Source organism: Nuphar pumila, chromosome 8, assembly GCF_984573655.1.
Source record: "Nuphar pumila chromosome 8, dmNupPumi1.hap1.1, whole genome shotgun sequence".
Lineage (NCBI taxonomy): Eukaryota > Viridiplantae > Streptophyta > Magnoliopsida > Nymphaeales > Nymphaeaceae > Nuphar > Nuphar pumila.
Genome location: NC_143256.1, coordinates 54,516,202 through 54,531,390, shown reverse-complemented (window position 1 = coordinate 54,531,390; position 15,189 = coordinate 54,516,202).

The window sequence follows — 15,189 nt, the reverse complement described above, 5'->3', positions numbered from 1 at the left end:
TTTCTGAAGATAGCAGGAAATGACACATGGCATCTACTTTTGCTGAGAAGAGCAGAGAGTGACACATGGCATCTACTTTTTCTGAGAAGAGCAGAGAGTGACACATGGCATTTGCTTTTTCTGAGAAGATGAGAGATTGACATGTGTCCTTTGCAAGAGACACACTTCAAATGGAGCCACCTCAGAGGAGACAAGCCTACCTTTTTCTGGAGGAAGCTAGAAGTGACACGTGTCCTCTGCAGGAGACACACTTCAAATGGCGCCACCTCAGAGGAGACAAGTTTTGCTTTTTCTGGCCAGGACAACACAGGACACTTGGCATCTCATGGATGATCTTTGGAATGACACATGGCGCAAGGTGAAGATGGTGTCTAATGACATGTGGCGGCTTCTTAAGGTAGCCCACACTGACACTTGACAGATAAATGGGAGGAGAGAGAAAAGACAAGTGGCACCAATCCAGAGGACAAGGCTCCTATATTTTTGGGTTTTTCAAAATTCAGTTTTTTCAAAAGAAAAGCCTATGTGACACCACCTCAGTGTGGGTCCCACATTGCTTCTTTATTGAAATAAAGATAAAACAATAAACTTCTTTTTGGAATTTTCATAAAATCTGGACTAATTGGTAAAACAGAAGTTTTTGGAAAGAGTTGGCCCCTGTAAGGCGATTTTGTAAAAGGAAGACAGTTGAAATAGCTGACAAAAGGGAAAAATCTGAGGTGAAGTGATTGAAATCCATATTGAAAACTATCCAGATCGTTTTCTTGAGGAAATATTTTGAAATTCAGAGCCCTGGGGGTAAAATGGGAAGAATTGATAATTTTGAAGACCCAGGGTTTCGGAATCGACTTTGAAAATAGTTGAAATTCAAATCTGGATTGAAAATTTTGAAATCAAGAGTTATGGACCTCGAAATGACATGTTGTGCAGTGCAGTGATATGAAATGCTCATGCAATGATATGCAATGTCATGTCTTATGCAATAGAATCTTGAACCAAGACTTGGAGATGCCTGTCTCCTGTCAGGAATAAAATTTTGAACGTCTGAGCTAAAAATAGAGAAATTTTGAGAGTTGCGGATCAAATTTAAACTTCTGTAAGGTCCGGGCTTAGAAAATGACCATTTTGCCCTCCGGCGATTTCAAAGGCTGAATGATGATGCTTGGTGGAAATGTCGGGGAGGTGAATGAAAATTTGGGGTGTTTACAGATGCCCCTCTTTGCCACTAAGCCGGCTCATGGCCGAGCTTAGTGGCAAAGAAAAACACACCAAATTTGGGCTATATATAAAAAAATGCCCCAGTTAGAAGGATCTGACTGGGTGTGAGAAAATTAGCCCGAGGAAAATGGTAGATATGAAGCAAAGAATGAAGAGAAAAGGCTCACTCTTTGGGAGTGAAATTCAGGTTTATGCCCTTAACCTGGATGGGACAGAAATACCTCGTATGGAACGAAGCTCAGGTTTGGCCCTTAACCTGATTGGGGAATGGAATATCTCATCGAAATGAGACTCAGGTTTGTACCCTTAACCTGATCGGACGGAAGATGAAATACCTCTTTGATTGAGGCTCAGGTTTGTACCCTTATCCTGATCGGGCAGAAAATGAAATACCTCATCAAACGAGGCTTAGGTTTGTACCCTTATCCTGATCAGGCAGAAAATGGAATGGAATCCTCGAAAGAAGAGACCATGATGGAACCTTCGGATTTTGCACAATAAATCCGATAGGGTTTTCGCAAAAGGAAGGAAAATGGGGTCCCTAAAGCTTGAAAAGGGATTGATCTTGGGCGTCTCATTGCTGAGACTAAATAGCTTTTGAAATTGCCTTTTGCGGGAAAATGATTGGTGGTTCGACCTCAAACCGAAATGGGACAGTCTATGGTGGGACAGTGGGGACACAGGGAAGTGTGCTAATCTGAGAGCTTACGCTCTCAAAGAAGGGAAGGAATCAAGTCCTTAAGACGGATTTGAAATTGGTGTCAGGATGTATCAAAGACGGACATCAAGCTCTCACTTCACGTCAGGATAGTTAGAAAATATTGTAAAAATGTTGGAAATTTTGGAAATTTTGCTGTTGATTCAAAATTTTTGAAAATGCTGCACGTGGTTGCAAAGATATTCTTTTTTTTTTTTCTACCCAAAGCATTACCTCCAAACAAGGTTCACTTTTGTAGAATCAAGATTGGAAACCCAAATTATTTGCAATTGCTCTTCTTCAAGGAAGCTATCAATTTCCTTGATATGAGCAGGAAAGAGAATTTGATATTGTAAAAGCAGTTGATGAAAGAATATTGATAGTAGAATTTCACAAATTTAAAGAAGATTCTTGATAGATCTGGCAGTTTGATATCCTGAGAGCTTCTCTCCTGATAATCTTTCTGCACTCTTTCGGCTCTCTGGTGTCTTGGCTATATTCTCCTTCATTTTGGAGATGTTCTGATTTTTTTCTCTCTTTCTTCTTCCTCCCTTTCTCTCTTTTGGAAGGGTACGTCACAAACTCCTTCAACTTGGAGATGTTTCGATCCTTCTTGGACGATGTTGTTTGGAGATCTTTGGATGATAGCTGAAATTAAATATCTTTTAGGGATTGTTGAGAGGTTCATCGCATCTGCCTTCATCTCGACAGTGCTTTGGACTTTCCCAGGAAGGATCCGTCACAAGCTCCGTCATCTTGGAGATGTTTCGAATCTTCTTTGGCCCCGAGGGTCTACTCGCCTAATTCGCCTTCATCTTGACGACAGGTGAGAGATCCCTTTTGCGGATATTTAATTGCAGCTTAGGTGATTTTGAGGGGACAAGGCTTGGGTGAATGCTCTCTTTTCTAACACTCAGGATATTTTCACTGCCTCGTCTTTACAAGAATAGTCTTTAAAGATGTGCCATTGACTGCGATCAATATCAATCATCCATGGCTTTGCAATAACGTTGAATCTTCTTTTCTGGCCATATCGAGGATTCATCCTTCATCCTTTTGGTTGGCCAATAGAAAGAATTTGAAGTTTGAATCTCTTTTTGCAAAAGCTTTGCTCTTTTGGAAGTAATGCTAAAGGCAAACCGAAATAAAGATTTGTGCCGTGAAGATTCTGAAATCAACAAATAATTGATTTGACAAATTGACAAAATATTCTTGAAATCCTTGGTGAAAGTGAGTATTTGAAATCCGGCCCAACACTTTCGTGACAAAAATTCTCCTCTCTTTTTTCCCAAAAAGAGAGACTTAGGCTTAGCCCTTACCTGAATGGGAAATGGGAAATACTCCTCTCTTCTCTGAAGAGGAGGTGTTTGCAAAATGAACTTTCGAAGAGAAATTGAGCCTTCGTCAAAGCTCCCTAATATTAGGCTTCTCTTATGGAAAGGGGGCCGATAATAGTGAGGTCTAAAAATTGGGTCATGAAAGGAACGAGTCCATCACACTCTCCCTGCCAAGAGGGTCCTTCATGACGAAAATGGCCTAGTATGAAATTGGGGGGTCACAAGAAAAGCGAGTCTCCGTCGAGTCTCTCCCTTAAAAATAGAGAGTCTAATCTAATATAAAATGCTAAATAAATAGAAAACAACCATGGAAAATTCTGATATTTAACAGAGATACGCAAGACACCTACAGGGACAACTTTTATGTTCATGACTTTGGCATTTGATTAACAGAAACACAGATAAAAATATAGTTTTTCACGCCTAAAATAACAGAACAGACAAATGTGACCAAACAGGTGACTGACAAGAAAAATCCGAAACAGGTATCACCACTGTTTATAAAATCACAAGCTTTCATATTCACACAGAAAACATCCCGGACATAACTTTTACTTTTTAAAGATTTGGATTTGGATCAATACCCAAAGAGAACCCATCAACCTAAATCGATCCAAAGTCTCAGAGGCCCAAATCAGGCTCTGACACGTGTCCCGCAGTCTTGGATTTTTGTCAGACATAAAAAAAATCAGACAAATCTGTTAAAATCAGGTTAAAAACTAGACATCCTTTCGAGTTCAGAACATCTTTCGGATAGAAAATCGGATCTCCCATGAGGGAGATCTCGATTTTACAAGTCGGAAGTAAAAATTTAAAATGCATCCCGGGTGGTAAAACCCGACTCACCTTTTTGAACGTTTACCACAGTAAACGAATTCAAATGCTTCCGAATTTTTGGCACATTTCTAGGGACACCTAATGGCGCATTCCATGATTTGTTTGGATTTGTTAACAAAAATTACACACATGAAATGACGTGTGGACTGACTGACAAAAACAGAGAACTACTGAAACTGAGCAGAATTGAAATAAATGCTAAATTAATCCTAATTAATTCATGAAACATTCTAAATTAATGAAATAAAATGCAAATTAAATCTAGCTAAATGCATGAATGCTAAAAATCATCAAGGAATCATAATCATGTATTTTTATATATGTCGTTTTATGAGAATAGCTCAATCCATCTCTCGGATGAGCTCTTTCTTCAAACGACTCCCGAATCAAATTATGAAATCAAATCAAGAGGAAAAGAGGTGCACCTTGCTTCGTTACGCAGCTTTGAAACTCTTGAAAGGGACTGCTACGAAGAGCTTTGTTCGTCCTTCGCTCCGGGCTTCGGATGATTCACCAAAATTGACGTACTGCACCTTCTTCACTGAGCCAAAGGGGGGGGCGTGAATTCTAAGGTTCAAAATCAGATTCTGAAGCAAGTCTAGGTCGAATTTCCAAGTCCCAAAAAGAGCTCCTCAAGCTGGGCATGGAGCCTTATTTTTATAGACTTTTTTTATAAAATTTGAATTTCAAACAGGCTCAATCTGAGCCGTCCATGTGGCGCCTTCTCAGGGGTGCTATTTTGATTTTTTTGAGAAAATAAAATGGGAAATTTTGTGGATGAGACACCTCAACAGAATTTGAAAATTTTCAAAATTGGGTTAGCTTGATTTTCTCTGCAGGAAGCTCCGAGATTGCGCCACCTCAGGGGGTGCTACCTGGGGTTTGAAATTCAAAATTTGGCTTTTGTAGGGAGCCCTCAGGTGGCACCACCTCATGGGGCTATTTTTATTAAAAAAATAAAATAAATAAAAGGGATGAAGCCAAGTGGGGCTCTAGATTGGCGCCACCTCAAAAGGTGTTTTGAGGTGTAAAGCTGGAGATAATAGGAGCATGCCATGTGGCACCACCTCTGGAGGCTCTTGACATGTGTCAGAAGGACAGGAGTGGAGGAAGCAGACTGTGCCACCTCCGAGGAATTCAAATTATACTTTTCTGCAGGAAAGGAGAGGCTGACATGTGGCGCCCCCCTCCAAGTTTCTCCACACTGCCATGTGGCAGGAGAACAGGAATGGAGGAAGCAGAATGCGCCACCTCATAGGGGGTTTTTTCCACTTTTTCTGATGCAGGGAGGTCTGGACATGTGGCAGACAAGTGTCAGCTGTCTAGAGAAGCCTTCTCTCAAATGGTGCCACCTCAGAGGAGAATTTGAATTTCAAATGGAGGTTGGCCCTGGAGGAATGGAGGAGAGACATGTGGCAGTTCCTCAGAGTGGCTCCTACAATGCCATGTGGCAGAAGGGAAAAGCAAGGGGAATGTGGCGCCCTCATATTCAAAGTAGAAAAAGGTAGAACTCCAGGATTTTCGCCACCTAGCTCTTGTCTGAAAATTTTTGAATGGTTGCTTTTCTGAAGGAAGCCAAGAGTGACAGGTGTCCTCTACTTTTTCTGAAGGAAGCTGGACATGACATGTGTCATCTACTTTTCTGAGAAAAGTAGGGGAAAGACATGTGTCATCCTGCTTTTTCTGAAAGAAGCAGAGATTGACACGTGGCAGAGGGAAGAGAAGGAGGCCTAAGCCATGTGGTGCCATCTCAGACAAAATGGAAAAGGTGAAGTTCAGGATTTGCGCCACCGCTGGAAAGATTTGAATATTTGAATTCCAGTTTTTCTGAAGAGAGCAGGAAATGACACATGGCATCTACTTTTTCTGAGAAGAGCAGAGAGTGACACATGGCATCTACTTTTTCTGAGAAGAGCAGAGAGTGACACATGGCATTTGCTTTTTCTGAGAAGATGAGAGATTGACATGTGTCCTCTGTAAGAGACACACTTCAAATGGCGCCACCTCAGAGGAGACAAGCCTACCTTTTTCTGGAGGAAGCTAGGAGTGACACGTGTCCTCTGCAGGAGACACACTTTAAATGGCGCCACCTCAGAGGAGACAAGTTTTGCTTTTTCTTGCCAGGACAACACATGGCGCATGGTGAAGATGGTGTCTAATGACATGTGGCGGCTTCTTAAAGTAGCCCCACACTGACACTTGACAGATAAATGGGAGGAGAGAGAAAAGACAAGTGGCACCAATCCAGGGGACAAGGCTCCTATATTTTTGGGTTTTTTAAAATTCAGGTTTTTCAAAAGAAAGGCCTATGTGACACCACCTCAGTGTGGGTCCCACATTGCTTCTTTATTGAAATAAGGATAAAACAACAACTTCTTTTTGGAATTTTCATAAAATATGGACTAATTGGTAAAACAGAAGTTTTTGGAAAGAGTTGGCCCCTGTAAGGCGATTTTGTAAAAGAAAGACAGTTGAAATAGCTGACAAAAGGGAAAAATCTAAGGTGAAGTGATTGAAATCCATATTGAAAACTATCCAGATCATTTTCTTGAGGAAATATTTTGAAATTCAGAGCCCTGGGGTAAAATGGGGAGAATTGATAATTTTGAAGACCCAGGGTTTTGGAATCGACTTTGAAAATAGTTGAAATTCTAATCTGGATTGAAAATTTTGAAATCAAGAGTTCTGGACCTCGAAATGACATGTTGTGCAGTGCAGTGATATGAAATGCTAATGCAATGATATGCAATGTCATGTCTTATGCAATAGAATCTTGAACCAAGACTTGGAGATGCCTGTCTCCTGTCAGGAATAAAATTTTGAACGTGTGAGCTAAAAATAGAGAAATTTTGAGAGTTGCAGAAAAAATTTAGACTTCTGTAAGGTCCGGGCTTAGAAAATGACCATTTTGCCCTCCAGCGATTTCAAAGGCTGAATGATGATTCTTGGTGGAAATGTCGGGGAGGTGAATGAAAATTTGGGGTGTTTACAGATGCCCCTCTTTGCCACTAAGCCGGCTCATGGCCGAGCTTAGTGGCAAAGAAAAACACACCAAATTTGGGCTATATATAAAAAAATGCCCCAGTTAGAAGGATCTGACTGGGTGTGAAGAAATTAGCCCGAGGAAAATGGTAGATATGAAGCGAAGAATGAAGAGAAAAGACTCACTCTTTGGGAGTGAAATTCAGGTTTATGCCCTTAACCTGGATGGGACAGAAATACCTCGTATGGAACGAAGCTCAGGTTTGGCCCTTAACCTGATTGGGGAATGGAATATCTCATCGAAATGAGACTCAGGTTTGTACCCTTAACCTGATCGAGCGGAAGATGAAATACCTCTTTGATTGAGGCTCAGGTTTGTACCCTTATCCTGATCAGGCAGAAAATGAAATACCTCATCAAACGAGGCTCAGGTTTGTACCCTTATCCTGATCGGGCAGAAAATGGAATGAAATCCTCGAAAGAAGAGACGATGATGGAACCTTCGGATTTTGCACAATAAATCCGATAGGGTTTTCGCAAAAGGAAGGAAAATGGGGTCCCTAAAGCTTGAAAAGGGATTGATCTTGGGCGTCTCATTGCTGAGACTAAATAGCTTTTGAAATTGCCTTTTGCGGGAAAATGATTGGTGGTTCGACCTCAAACCGAAATGGGAATGTCTATGGTGGGACAGTGGGGACACAGGGAAGTGTGCTAATCTGAGAGCTTACGCTCTCAAAGAAGGGAAGGAATCAAGTCCTTAAGAGGGATTTGAAATTGGTGTCAGGATGTATCAAAGACGGACATCAAGCTCTCACTTCACGTCACGATAGTTAGAAAATATTGTCAAAATGTTGGAAATTTTGGAAATTTTGCTATTGATTCAAAATTTTTGAAAATGCTGCACGTGGTTGCAAAGATATTCTTTTTTTTTTCTACCCAAAGCATTACCTCCAAACAAGGTTCACTTTTGTAGAATCAAGATTGGAAACCCAAATTATTTGCAATTGCCCTTCTTCAAGGAAGCTATCAATTTCCTTGATATGAGCAGGAAAGAGAATTTGATATTGTGAAAGCAGTTGATGAAAGAATATTGATAGTAGAATTTCACAAATTTAAAGAAGATTCTTGATAGATCTGGCAGTTTGATATCCTGAGAGCTTCTCTCCTGATAATCTTTATGCACTCTTTCGGCTCTCTAGTGTCTTGGCTATATTCTCCTTCATTTTGGAGATGTTCTGATTTTTTTCTCTCTTTCTTCTTCCTCCCTTTCTCTCTTTTGGAAGGGTACGTCACAAACTCCTTCAACTTGGAGATGTTTCGATCCTTCTTGGACGATGTTGTTTGGAGATCTTTGGATGATAGATGAAATTAAATATCTTTTAGGGATTGTCGAGAGGTTCATCGCATCTGCCTTCATCTCGACAGTGCTTTGGACTTTCCTTGGAAGGATCCGTCACAAGCTCCGTCATCTTGGAGATGTTTCGAATCTTCTTTGGCCCCGAGGGTCTACTCGCCTAATTTGCCTTCATCTTGACGACAGGTGAAAGATCCCTTTTGCGGATATTTAATTGCAGCTTAGGTGATTTTGAGGGGACAAGGCTTGGGTGAATGCTCTCTTTTCTAACACTCAGGATATTTCCACTGCCTCTTCTTTACAAGAATAGTCTTTAAAGATGTGCCATTGACTGCGATCAATATCAATCATCCATGGCTTTGTAATAACGATGAATCTTCTTTTCTGGCCATATCGAGGATTCATCCTTCATCCTTTTGGTTGGCCAATAGAAAGAATTTGAAGTTTGAATCTCTTTTTGCAAAAGCTTTGCTCTTTTGGAAGTAATGCTAAAGGCAAACCGAAATAAATATTTGTGCCGTGAAGATTCTGAAATCAACTAATAATTGATTTGACAAATTGACAAAATTTTCTTGAAATCCTTGGTGAAAGTGAGTATTTGAAATCCGGCGCAACACGTTCGTGACGAAAATTCTCCTCTCTTTTTCCCCAAAAAGAGAGACTTAGGCTTAGCCCTTACCTGAATGGGAAATGGGAAATACTCCTCTCTTCCCTGAAGAGGAGGTGTTTGCAAAACGAACTTTCGAAGAGAAATTGAGCCTTCGTCAAAGCTCCCTAATATTAGGCTTCTCTTATGGAAAGGGGGCCGATAATAGTGAGGTCTGAAAATTGGGTCATGAAAGGAACGAGTCCATCAGACTCTCCCTGCCAAGAGGGTCCTTCATGACGAAAATGGCCTAGTATGAAATTGGGGGGTCACAAGAAAAGCGAGTCTTTGTCGAGCCTCTCCCTTAAAAAGGGTTCCTCGTGTAAAATTGGAAATTGTTTTGCAAACGGTTCACAAAGACGCGAGTCCCTTCAAACTCTCCCTGAAAAGGGGCTAAGTGAACGAATTGGATAGCATGCGAAAAGAACGAGCTCCCTCAAACTCTCCCTAAAAGGGTCTCTCGCAAGAGAAAATGATTTGAAATTGGATATTGAGATTGATTGACCCAAAGGTCGAAATTGGAAATTGGAAAATTGGTTACTAGAAATTGAATGACTCGAAGATCGAAATTGGATGACCTGACGGTCGAAATTGAGAATTGGTTGACCAAAAGGTCGAAATTGTGTGACTCGAAGGTCGAAATTGAGAATTGGTTGACCAAAAGGTCGAAATTGTGAATTGAGTGACCCGAAGGTCGAAATTTGGAATTGAGTGACCCGAAGGTCGAAATTTGGAAATTGAGTGACCCGAAGGTCAAAGATTGGAAAATGATTGACCCGAAGGTCGAAAATTGGAAATTGGTTGACCCGAAGGTCGAAAATTTGGCAATTGATTGATCTGAGGGTCGAAAATTGAAAATTGATTGACCCGGAGGTCGAAAATTGGAAATTGATTGACCCGAAGGTTGAAAATTAGAAATTGGTAATTGAAATTGAGAATTGGAAATTGGGTGACCCCAGAGGTCGGAATTGGAGAATTGCCTGGTTTGAACATTTAAATTGAAATTTGGAGGGAAAAATATCAAATTTGAGTAATTGACAGACCCTGATGATCGAAATGACTTGGATCAACAAGGAGAATAATGAGCTTGAGTCAGGGCCCGAATAAATACAGAGATCACGAGTCGGAACCCGGATCAACATAAGAAAATGAAGAGCTCGAGTCAGGGATCGAGTAAGGTAATTAGATCACGAGTCGGAACTCGGATCAACAGAGAAAAATGAAGAGCTCGAGTCAGGGCTCGAGTAAGGTAATGAGATCACGAGTCGGAACTCGGATCAACAAAGGAAAATGAAGAGCTCGAGTCAGGGCTCGAGTAAGGTAATGAGATCACGAGTCGGAACTCGGATCAACAAAGGAAAATGAAGAGCTCGAATAGGAGCTTGAATGAATAAAGAGATCTCGAGTCGGAACCCGGATCAACAAATGAAAAAATGAAGAGCTCGAGTTAGAGCTCGAATGAATAAAGAGATCTCGAGTCGGAACCCGGATCAACAAAGGGAAATAAAGAGCTCGAATCTGAGCTCAAATAGATAAAGAGATCTCGAGTCGGAACCCGGATCAACAAAGGAAAAAATGATTTGAATAAAAACCCGAGTCAGAACTCGGTTTTCCGAAAAGTTGGGATTTTGAAAATGTACCAGTTTGAACTCTGGATTTTAAAATAATACTAGTTCGAGCATTGGGTTTTGGTTCAGTATTGGTGATTCCCTTTCAATTTTGAATCATTAGGAATTGTGATGGGAATGTTTGTTGAAATCCCAATACTGACCAGATTGTTGTCAATGCAGTTGAATGCAAATGAATATGAATTGATGCACATGAATGCACAAGTGCGTGAAATGAGGAATTTGTTTATCCTGCCTGTATACAGAACAAAATTTAAAAATGCCCCAGTGTATACTGGGAAAAGAAAGTTTGATCATTATTTGAAGAATATAGGAAGGATTACAAGAGGAGAATAAATGTTTCAAGTATAAAACTTTTTCAAGTGTCGAGCATTAATGGGATCCGGCAATTCTACCCCATCGGCATTGATGAGCCGATATGAGTTGCGGGGTAATGCTTCTTTGATAACATAGGGACCTTCCCAATTTGGCGACCATTTGCCGCTTGGACGATGCTTGAGATAAGCTGTGGATCGAAGTACTAAATCATTGACTTTGAATCTTCTTTCGATGATAGACTTCGCATATTGCCTGGCTACTCTCTGGCGATAGGATTGAGCATGCTCTACTGCTTTTAGCCTTTTCTCGTTGAGTAAGTCTAGCTGCACTAGTCGCTGCTGCTGGTATTGATCAAGAGGTAATTCTAGAAGCGATGCGAACTTCAAAGCAGGCTTCTGAACATGTAGCGGCAATACTACTTCTGTTCCATAGACCAATTCTGATGGAGTAGCATTCGTTGGAGTGCGAATGGTGGTCCGGTAGGCCCATAATGCATCATGGATCTTCTCATGCCAGTCAGGGCCTGTTTCTACAGTTCGCTCCAAGATACAAATTAAAATTTTGTTGGTGGCCTCTGCCTGACCATTCCCTTGGGGATAGTAGGGAGCGGAAAAATGATGACAGATCTTGAACTTTGAGCAGAATGTCTTCATCTTTTCATTCTTGAAATGACTGCCATTGTCTGACACGATGTCATGCGGGATGCCGAAACGGCAAAGGATGTTCTTGTGAATGAAAGAGACCACGTGTCGGCCTTCTACTGTGCGAAGAGTGATAGCTTCTACCCACTTGGTGAAATATTCTGTTGCGGCAAGGAAGTATTTGTGGTCATTTGAAGCTGAAGGAGTGATGGGACCTACGACATCAAAGGCCCACATAGAGAATGGCCATGGAGAAACAACGGATTGTAAATAAGTTGCCAGAGCATGAATAGAAGGTGCGTGTATTTGGCATTGCACACACTTCTTCACATAATGATAACAGTCTTGTTGCATGGTCTTCCAGTAGTAACCTGCTCTGATGATCTGTTTGACAAGGGTTTGGTAGCCGACGTGGCCACCACAAATGCCTTCGTGTGCTTCTCGCATGACTTCTTTGGCTTCTTCTTCATCTAAACATCTGGAATATTCTGAACTGAATCCACGACGATAGAGGACATTGGCCAAAATGAAGTATCGAGTAGACATACGCTGGATTGCCCGTTGCTCTCTCTTTGAGATTTCTGGAGGGAATTCACCAGTTTCTATGAAAGTCTTGATGTTGTAATACCAAGGCTTCTTCCTTTGTTCAGCCTGGTTTACTTGTTCCGCTGGAAGGAAAGCAGGTTGGTCAAGTTTGCCAATTTCAAAGGAGCGACATGATTCTCCATTTCTGAATGCCATAATGGAGCCTAAACTGGCTAGGCTATCCGCCACTTGATTAAAATCTCTCTTGATATGGAAGAGCTGAAATTCTTCAAACTTGATGACAAGAGCTGAAACAATTTTCTGATAGGGGAATAGCTTCTGATCTTTGACTTGCCATTCAGCTCGAACCTGATTGACAACAAGTAATGAGTCGTCGTAGGCATGTACTCTCTTAACCTTGAAATCTAATAGAATTTTTAGACCTTGAATCAGGGCTTCATATTCAGCCATGTTATGGGTGCATTGAAAGTTTAACTTGAGAGAAAATGGAATCATCTCCTTCTCAAGAGTGATTAATAAGATCCCAATGCCTATTCCGGCCATATTCTTGGAACCATCGAAAAACAAATTCCAGACTCGATATTGCTGGATATTGTAAATTTGCTCATCTGGGAAATCATCTTCGGCTTTCACCTCTTCCGCTAAACGAAAATCCGGTAATTGGTCTGCAATTGCTTGGCCTTTGATTGATTGTTGCGAGACATATTCTAAGTCGTACTGCATCAGTAAGACTTGCCATTTTGCGACCCGTCCGCTGAGGAAAGGTTGCTCCAAGATGTATTTGAGAGGATTGAGCTTGGACAAAATTTTGACTTCAGATGCCAGCAGGTAGTGTCTTAACTTCTGACACAACCATACCAGTGCTAGGCAGGTCTTCTCTATTTGAGAGTATCTCTTTTCATAATCTATGAAAGTCTTACTCACGTAATAAATGGCATGCTCTATCAAGCTGCCTTCTTTGTATTGCGCCAAGAATCCGCCGCATGCGACTTGATTGACTGAGATATATAATAAAAGAGGTTTTCCCAATTCTGGCGGTTTCAGGATTGGAGGATTGAGAAGATACTTCTTGATTCGATCGAATGATTGCTGACACTCTGGTCCCCATTGGAACTTCACTCCTTTTCTGAGCAGGTGGTTGAAAGGTTCGCATCTCATTGCCAAGTTGAAAATAAATCGCCGGATTGATTCCATACGTCCTTGAAGGCTACGCAATTCTTTGAGATTTGTTGGGGGTGGCATATCAATGATAGCCTTTGCTTTGGCTGGGTCAATTTCAATTCCCTTTTTGCTGACCAGAAAACCCAACAGTTTGCCTGATTCGACTCCAAAGACACACTTTTGCAGGTTAAGCCTTAACTTATAAAGGATGAGTCGCTTAAAGACTTGATCAAGGGCTTCAAGGTGATCTTCTCCCTCTTTAGATTTCACGAGGATATCGTCAACATACGCATCCATGATTTTGCGCATCTGATCGTGAAAGATAACGGCCATTGCCCGTTGATACGTTACTCCGGCATTCTTGAGCCCAAAAGGCATAACTGTATAGCGAAAAGTGCCCCAAGGCGTGGTGAAGGAAGTTTTTGATTGGTCGCGAGCGGCCAACTTAATCTGATTGTAGCCGGAATATCCATCTATGAAAGAGAACATAGCATGTCCTGCCGTGCTATCGACTAGAAGATCGATGCTTGGAAGTAGATAATCATCCTTCGGGGTTGCCTTATTGAGGTCTCGGAAGTCTATGCAGATCCTTACTTTGCCACTTTTCTTTGGGACAACGACGATATTGGCTAACCAATCTGGGTAGTCAATAGCTCGGATAAATCCTGCTTTGAGCAGATCTTCAAGTCCTTCCTTGACTTGTTGTTCTATCCTTGGATCCATTTTTCTCAGCTTCTGCTTAACTGGCTTAGCATCTGGCTTCAAGAAAAGATGGTGTTCGACTAATTTTGGGTCTAAGCCCGGCATATCTTCATATGTCCACGCGAATACTTCTTGATGTTGCTTGAGAAAATTAGTGAGCCTTTCCTTTTCTTCCGGACTCAGACTGGTTCCGATCTGGAGAATTTTGGGATCTTCCTCTGAACCGATATTGACATCTTCAGTAGGATCTTGTACTAGAGGAGATGGTTCGTCCTGCTTCTGAACTGCGGTGAACTCTGGTAACTCTTGAAGAGACTGATCATATTCTACACAATCATCTGATCGCTTTGCAATCTTGCCATCTTTGGTGCTCGCCTTGACTCTGTGAATTGCTGCCGACTTCTGAAAAGCCTTGGGATTGAGAACGAGCTTCTTGATTGTCCGAGAAGTCATTCTGAAAATTTGGATAAGAGATTTGGTTCAGATAAATCGGCTTATAGCGAGACAAGCAATCATTTGAAGAGAACCATGCATAAAATGGCATTGAATTATAAAATGAAGAGATAAACAGAAAGGGAATAAATGGCATCCAGATAGACAAAGAAACTTGGAATTTTATTGATTGAATTGATCAATGACATTTGATAAAATGAGACATTTATTTTGGAAAGAATGGAAAGAAATAACAAATGGTCTTTAGTGTGCCCCTTTGACAAAAACAGTCTTCCTTGATGAGCTTCCTCCGGAGAACCCCAATCCTGCCCTGTGGGGACGATGCTTCTGGATCACTGGCTCGATGTGACCATCTTCATTCTTGCCGAGTCCTTTGAAGGGTTGATAACCATGTTTTAGAAGCAACTCAAATCCCTTTCTTGACTTCATGAATTGTGGAAACAATGGGTGATCCTTAATGGTACTGTAGTTGATCCGGCCTCCAACCTTGAAGAATTTAGGACTTCTCCATCGAGTCGTGGCTACCGTGTGCAGAGATAGTTCTGATGATGCCCGGAGTATTTCTTGATTCTCTCTGAGATTGATCTCTTCACTTTTCCTGATGCTGGGAATATCCGCATTGAATGAGGGCCGAGGAATCATTGGCTGCGGGAGCCTTTCTTCTGGGTC